Genomic DNA, 8,695 nt, shown 5'->3' with positions numbered 1-8,695 from the left:
TATAGTTTATGTAAGGTAATAATATAGAAGAAAAATATTAAAGTGAGGGATATTAGTTTTACGCCACACTCAGCAATATTCCAGCGGTCTGTAAATAATCGAGTCTGGACCAGACAATCCAGTGATCAACAACATGAGCATCCATTTTTCCTTCTGTATGCATATGAGTTCATTGTATTTCTTTGTAACAAATGTATTATCAACGCATCCACCGAGTATCAGGCGACACCCTCAGAGGCATCTGGAGATCGAGGGCCTAAGAAAATGCAATAGACAATGCGACTACAGGGTATGAGCTACTGAGTTTTCAGCTAAGCTAAAGTTACTTGCTGGTTCTGCTTCAGTTGTAGGCATCCCTCGCCGTCTCCCTTCAACAGAGATATTTTGGCAAAGCAACTAAGAGTCCCAACGGAATTTAACACAACAGAGATACAATATCACATGGGAAATAACACAACTCCTGTTGTCCTTGACCATGCCATCCATATGACTGCACTTCAGCGCGAAACATGGCGCCCAGCACTGCGCTTTGACAGTAAGAGACGCAAGACATATCCACCGTTCCACACCACTGCACTTCAGCACAATACTGCAGATGCGTTCCACGGCAGAGCAGAACACTTCAACAGATGACACAGTATCCCACTGCACATCCTCGCACTTCAGCACAATACTGCAGATGCGTCCCATGGCAGAGCAGAACACTTCAACAGAACACACAGTATCACACTGCACATCCTCGCACTTCATCACAAATCAGTGTCCCATAGCATACTACAACACTACAGTTAAAAATAACAATTGCATTGCATGTTGTCTTTCTGATAACCAAGTGTGTGAAAATTTCACATATCCTTTCTGTTGGGCCTTAAAGTTACAAAGAATATTATTTAATTGTACATGCGTATAATATCGAGCTCCTATGTCTTTAATGCAGTCCTCAAACATGCTATAGATAATAGCCTGGCTAACAACGTCTAAGAGCGTTTATATTACCCCGTCACATATTTCTTTGCACTGTGCAAGAAAAGCTAATAGGTTTCATCACTAAAAGTTTGTTGATTAAGTAACTGTATCTTCTGACCCATGAAAATGCATACGTGTAATTAAATGATGATGGCGATTTTGTGAGTTAATGTCCCAACCAAAGATCATGAATTGAGAGCGAAACGATGAAATAGACTAATTGCAGAAAGAAAATCAGGCTCATTGAAAGATAAATAAACAAAGTTTTTAAGTTGTAAAGTTTAATTAGTTCCACGTGCGCTGTGGTTTTACAGTAGTGGCGTTTTACAGTCAGTCGTCAATCCTATTACAACCATCTCAGATTTGACGTCATCCTTTATTTGTGGTCGGTATGATTTCTTTTAAAATACTTATTAAAACATTTTCCTCCATACTATGCTTCATTAAGTTCTAATTGAAGACAAGTTCTGCAGATTTGGCGTTTCCTTTGCTCTACTACTATAGCGAGGCGACAACATCGTTTTTAACTCTGTTGACGGAAACCCGAAGAGTTAATTATAGGATTCATGCCTTGTTGTAGGACTGGTGATTTCATAACAGCTTTCAGAGAGGCCATCACGAGTCTTGCGCCGGTTCTAAGTCCCTTGAGGAAGCTCTTTTAAAAGAATTATTCACGTAATCGTCAACGGAAGATCGGCTCCTTTCCATTTAAAAGATATATTGGTCAATTTTGCAAAAAAGTATTATGTTTTTAGGAATTATTACCTGACATCCCATATTTATACCAGTGAGATCCACTTCATGTTTATCCTTTATTAATAGTGTGCCGAGAGTGATGTAATTACTCAGGACAGCTCAAGCCACAATGTCTGTGAAATTCCCGGGGGTTAGACTGTGATCGTAGGTCAGGTAGCTCTTCATGTCGTCAACCGCCAGACTGAAGGGCCGGGTGATTGCCATCGTGCTTGGGAATAGCACAGGACTGGTAATAGAAATATGGTAAGTCTGGGTCCCGGATACTGCACTCCTTGTATTGTTACTACCGATCTGATTTATGTTTCTTTTTTGTCCAATACAGTGATTTTTGTTTTGTTTTTAATCGAACCATTGATCTTTTACAGTGTAACACACGCCATTTTAAGAGATATGTCTGAAGTCTACCATGTTAAAATGAACAAGTTCTTTTTGCTCATTGGCTCTCTTTCATTTGGTAGGTGATTTGTCCAGTACAGTGATTACTGTTTTCATTTTAATAGAACCATTGATCTGTTACAATTTACCACATATGTTAAGATATGTCTGAAGTCAACCATGTGTGAATGAGCAAGACTATTTGCTCACTGGCTCTCTTTTGTTTGGTGTAGGTTAAAACTGCTAGGGAGAATACAGCTGACACAAGGAGCATTAACATGCATCGGGACGATTCCGCAGTTCAGTGAGAGACTGCGATTTGCAAAAACATAGCCATACGGATGTGAAAATATTGTAACAAGTTTTAACCTTTCTCCATTCAAATATGCAGGACAAATTTACTGCACATATTTTATGGAAATGTAATGAGTTTGGTTTTATGCCGTTCTCAGCAATATTCCAGCGATTTTTGTCGGGGAAACTAGATATGGTTTTCACACATTGTATCCATGTGAGAAATAACAGCCTGGGCCTGACAAGAAATGTCATTCGTTTATTTTTCCTCTTTAGGACAGTTATGCATGCCGTCCTTGAAAATTAAAACTTGAAGAAATTCCTGGGATATTTCACGTCAGGCAAATATACGGCGACTTCTCGGAGGTTCGGTACCTATGGGTTCAAATTAGAAATTCCCCAGAGCAAAGTAACTGTGGGGGATTAACGGGGTTGTCTCATTTACTGGTGAACATTTTACAGTTTTTCGGGTCTCACTGAGGGGCTGGTATGGAAACCCTGCTCACTTAATTAATATACATTGTGATTAATTAATGATCATGCACCAGTCATCTGTAGTTTGTATAATAGTAAAAAACCACAACACATTTGCCGTATGCTGAATGCTTGAAAACTTTAAACGTTTTTGACGTTCTGGTGAATGCGTTAATGTGTGTGCATTAAAGTTTCGACCACTGGATGGTTTTGTTCTGCGTGACACAGGACAAATGCGTTTCCCATGATTACCATCAACATCTGAAAGAATGCACGTGCATTTCGATTTTTTGTCATGCATCAGTGCCAAGAGATTTGACAGTGTAAACATCCGATTATCATTTTAAAGACTCATTTACACCAGGGTGCTAAACGTTTTTGGTTCAGTATATTATGGTAGTAGGGATCTAGTTTTGAATACGTCCAGTGTTGCATCCAGGTTTAGGCAAATAGTGAAAGTGGGAGAGTACACTCGAACTGTGTTAGTCCATGATCTGCAAGAAACATGTTACACCTACATGTCTTGAAAAAGGGAATATTTAATTTACAATTTAATGTTATGTAGTCTCACTGTGTTAAGTTTCAATGACAATATATTCTTCTGGACTTCTTACTCCTCCAAACACTTAGGGCACTAGCAAAATCAAAGTATTTGGAGGGTCCTCCCTCCAGCTGGATAATCATGAGTTTGTTGACCATTGCTGGGTCTATCCTATTTCTTGTACTTGTGTGTATTCTGTTTTGGCAGGGGATCCTCTTTCACAATCATCTGTTTGTAAAGGGATCTGTAAAGGCAGTTTGGCAAGTTTTAGTAAGTTTGAAAATTGGTTGACATGACTTTTTCTGATGACTTTCCACAGTGCGTTTGTGTTGTCTCTAGGATACCTCTGTTGCAGTACAGTACTTTTCACCCCCCTTCTGTTGACCATAGTGCTTTATTATCGTTTCAAGTTCATCAACACCATCATCCTGCACTTCATTTTGTGACAGAAAGGTCAATGTTCTCAATGCAAAACACTTGAAAAGCAGTAGCTACACTTGTGCTGTCATTTGGAAATCTGTTCTTAATCTATTCCTCTAGTTTAGTGAGGAAATCTGTTCTAGAAGTTTCAAACGCTTCGTTAGCATGCTTGATTTTCTGCCACCACTTGAGTTAGACACCTCAACTCGATTTACATACATCTTTCCATAAGCAATTTTGCAATGAGAAGTATAAAACAGTGACTTGTAGTAACCCTTCCCTTTCATAGCCTGTTTGATCACAGAGTACAATCCATCAATGGCTGGCTGAACAGTGGCAATGTCAAGTTCAGTCTTCTGGAAGCATGTTCAGTGCAGTAAGTGATGGGATTACATCCATCATGAGTTAAAGTGTAGCAAGAAATATTTAGTCAGATAAATATTTAGTCACATAAATAGGCAAACAATGATCCTGCCCGTTTGCTTTCCTTCCTATGTTTGCAGAAATATGTCACAAGTGCCTTCAGTGATTGATACACAATTTGAGAATTCAAGATGGCTGGTATGTCTTGGCGTTCTTCGGTACGCGCATTTGATTTTGATAAAAACATGGTACATGTCAGTGATCACCTTTTTGAAGGTGTCGTTGTAATATGGAACGCTATCTGCAGCCTTGAGGAACACAGATTCAACATGCAGTGCACTTAAATACAGTGGGGACTTGTTTGTTGAAAATTTCCCTGTACATCACACAGCACAGAAGCTGTAACACTAACATCACATATTTTCAAATTTCCCACGAATATTTTTCTGCAGTTCATATTGTCATCAACCACTCTGTCGTAAACAACTTCTTCTAAACAGAAATGCCAGTGCTTTCGTCAGTCATCACAGAAATAACTCACTGTCTGTAATATTATCAATGTCACTTTCAATCACCTCTGTGAAAACATCAATAAACTCTGCACGTCCCTCTTTAAGTGTATGTTGCATTGTCAAAGCCATTTTATTCTCTCGAAAGTCCATTTTCTTGTTGCAATTCCAAATGTCCGAGTAAGAGTACAAAACAATATTTCATGCAAGCAATAAAAGAAGCTGTACTCATAGCACAAATTACTGGTTCATCTTTCTCACATGTCTTATGAACTTCATTTGATACAGCTTGTTCAAAATTATTCTGAGGAATATTGTCCTTCACTGCCTGCACGTGGTCACGTAATTTCAAATGTCGAGTGAGAGTTGAGGTTCTGATGTTCGAACATCCTCTCGCGAACAGATTTGGCGCCAAAGTCCTAAAAAATCAGTTATTCGTTTTGTTTTGGACATTTTGACAAGTTCTCTAACTTGAAAAGTTGCAGACAAAAAGTTCAACTTCGACTCGCTACTCACTTGGGTGGAAACATCTACTGCGCATGTCATTATGTATCCGGAATGTTCTCGGATAAAATACCTTTCAGTCGTAATGTAACGAGATTTTCTGATTGTATCCGTAAATACGAAGTGACTCTTCCGACTGAATACGTGAACGACTGTCACTGATCATTGATATATTTTTTTCATTGACTGCAGTGTCTATAACATTGGAAAGTATTGTATTTAAAAATGCCCAGGTAGGTTGAGCAGTTTTTTTACCCTACTACGAGAGTATAAATATTTTCCTGTGATTACTTCCCCTTAATATTAGTAAAATTGCTAGAGGGACATGTGAAATGGGGCATATCCCGCAATCGTGCGGCCTGGATGCAACACTGAAGTCCCATGACACAGTCTCCCATTATGTTGGAATTTAAATATATAACTGTGACTGTACCTGATAAGAATGTACATGCCACCAATCTTGTTTACTCATGTAAACTCATTAACTCTTGATTCGTTAATCCGCTCTTGATCTTGACGTTAACGAGCGGTAGCGGATTAACGGAACACTTGGTTTTGCTTCATTAATCCGGCAGGTCGGATAATCCCATTGGCTCGTGTATACCATTTATTATCACCGGTAAATTTCAGTGGTAATTGATAAGTTAGGTGACGTTTCTGATTTGCTAGTTTATTATACATGGAGATGGCAAGAACTTGGAAATGGTCAGCATGCGTGCATGTTTCTAGCCACACCCCAAGTAGACCGTCATTGGCGATTTCTTTAAACCCGAGTGACTTTCTTAGGTTGGTTGTTTTAATATGTCCATGCATTATTGCAGGCAATAAATTGTGTATATGGTGATTTTTCTATTTAAAAAGTTCGAATTGACGCGGCCTGACTATGTCAGTATTATGCCGTTTTGTTCTGACTGAAATCTCCAACTTGTAAATAGCCCTCGCATCCATACCAATCACACACACTGGTCACTCGCCTGTGGATAGTTTCTCATTTACGTAATTTACAATTTATTAAATTGGCTCCTATGCATTTACACCGGAAGATCCGTTTGTGTCTAAAGGGGGATTAAACTTGTGTGGAGTATCTTGACATTGAGAGGAGAGTTATTTCATCTTAGGGTAATAATTCTAGCCATAGATCTCTCTGAAGTGCCTTCATCTCAGGATAATAGTGCAACATTAGGTCTCTCTGGCATGATTTCATTTCAAGATAATAGTACTAGGATTAGGTCACTCGGGAGTGAAATTTAGAGTGAGTTAATATTTAACGTCACATCGGCTATATTTCATCCATATCGTGACGGGAACATTTAACACTAAAATGGGATATATGTGTATTATATAAAACTGTCGACAAAGGACAGTAAAATAACTAGAATATCACTTATAGCGTTAAAACTAGCGTAGAAAAATAGAACTAATGTCATTATATGGACAATACAGCATAAAAGCAGGCTATAGATCGCCAGCAACTGAAATGAAATTTAGAGTAAATGATTTAATCATGCTATACTGTCTTGTTCAGTAGACGTCTGAAGGAAGTACATGTTACCCTGCCTGGTTTTGTTAAGAGGTAAAACAATGACTGGTCAAATTATCAAACCTTCTAAAATATATTTAGTCATTTTCTGTGTTTGGTTTTATGAACATTCTATGTTTCTATAACATTCCGGCGTAATCACGGCACGGTGGACATCAGGTATAGGGCGGGAAGCAGAGACGGATTCTAATAGTCTAATAAATTCTCTGTGGAAACCATTAGCAACCAATTAAACATTATATTACAGAGACGCAGGAAGGTCTTGTGGAGCTCAACGCACCATCTGAGACAACTCGATTGACAGCTTCAGGCGATAAGTGGAGTGCCATCTATTGCCCAAAGACTTGAAGTGACATCGACCGATAGAATTTTATGTAAAAGACAGCACACGATGGAAGAAGACACAGCTCATTATTCTGCTATATCCCGCCATGCTCGCTTCCTGAAACACATGGTACCACATTGAGCTTGTTGTCAAGGATATAAACCGATTTCAGTAATTGTAAACGCTGACTGCACATGAGACTAGTGTCAGTGCATGGTGACGGATGGTAGGATCGGTGATTATGTTTGATTATTGTCAGCTTCTTGATCAGTAATATATACACGCAACTTTCTCAAGGTCAATACAAAACTCAGTTATTCAATAGAACTACGATACACGTTCATATGGAAGATTACATCTGTTTGTAACCCCATCAAATTATGTTTTATTACTTACGAGGGCGAACCTTGTGGGGTTCATGTTTTTCATACGAAGCCCATATGAAATATAATTGTGACCTGGTGCCGTGACGTCATGAATAATTGAATGATGTCACGTTTCTTCTCAATGACGTTGCTTTCTACGGCGACGGCGGGCAACCAGTTTAAAAGTAGATTTGGGTTTATTTTAATCAATTTGACGACTTCGGTAATAACAGAACATTTTATTCCTGCCTATTTCATACTATGTCTACGACTCTCGCTCTCGTTCGCGAAATACCAGCATTTAGGCATTCGTGTTGTGGACATTGTATTACATGTTGGGGTAGGACGGCTAACACAGATACCCAGGACGGATGGCTATTGAGTTGGACCCGTAAACCTGTCTCAGTACCCGGATCCTTTATGATAATGATAAATGAAATTATATAGCGTCTGCTTTAAAAACATTTGCGCAACGGTGCTGAAGAAGAGAGAGAAAAGCCTATGAGAGGGATATTGTGAAAGATGGGGTTTTAGGGCTTTCCTTGAAAGATTCTTCACAATTGTTTTCTCTGATAGTTTGAGCACTGTGACATGCTACTCTGTACTGTCTTTGAAATTTAGACATAATTTATGGTCACTTCTTTTGAATATAATACATGGATAAGATACTGAAAAACCTGAAATATTGGCCTCCGAGCTGAAAACTATATTGCCATTTCTTGCAAATTTGATGTGAGGAATTAACAAAACTGGTATCTGTGTAGGGTAGGGTAATAGGGAGTGGTGTACCCGGGTAGGAAATTTGGACTCGTTCAAATCCTATACGCATTGGTACTCATCTAATATCCCTATTTCGTGGCACTCATCTAATATCCCCTATTTCGTGGCATCTATTTGCTCTAGAAAAAAACATGTTGCTCTATAAAATATTTCAGAGGGAAATCATTGAAACTGTGCCCAACAACATCATATCGTGTTACACGGAGTGCAGACAGTTTATAATGCACTTCTAAAATCTATGCGTCAAACGCAGTATGAAATAGAATAGAATCAATACACATTATAGATGAAAGTTGAAGGCATGCGACTTCTTGTGCGATCAAATAGCTGTTGTAAAATGTAGAATGCGTCATTTTTTATACTTTAAGCATATTATTCGCCATAGGATTATATTTTGGGTTTGGAAATATCGCTTTTATGCAATAGAGAGTGAGTGAGTTTAGTTTTACGCCGCACTCAGCATTAGTTTTACGCCGCACTCAG

At 38.7% G+C, this 8,695-nt stretch overlaps 1 pseudogene; it reads right to left on the bottom strand.

Moving 5' to 3' along the window:
- Positions 1–340: 340 nt before the first annotated feature.
- Positions 341–8,695, bottom strand: part of LOC137281085 (uncharacterized protein KIAA1958-like) — a 33,005-nt pseudogene continuing 24,650 nt past the window's right edge.

The sequence above is a fragment of the Haliotis asinina genome, chromosome 4 (assembly GCF_037392515.1).
Source record: "Haliotis asinina isolate JCU_RB_2024 chromosome 4, JCU_Hal_asi_v2, whole genome shotgun sequence".
NCBI lineage: Eukaryota > Metazoa > Mollusca > Gastropoda > Lepetellida > Haliotidae > Haliotis > Haliotis asinina.
Note: the sequence above shows the minus strand (reverse complement) of the source record. Positions and strands in the feature narration are given on the sequence as shown.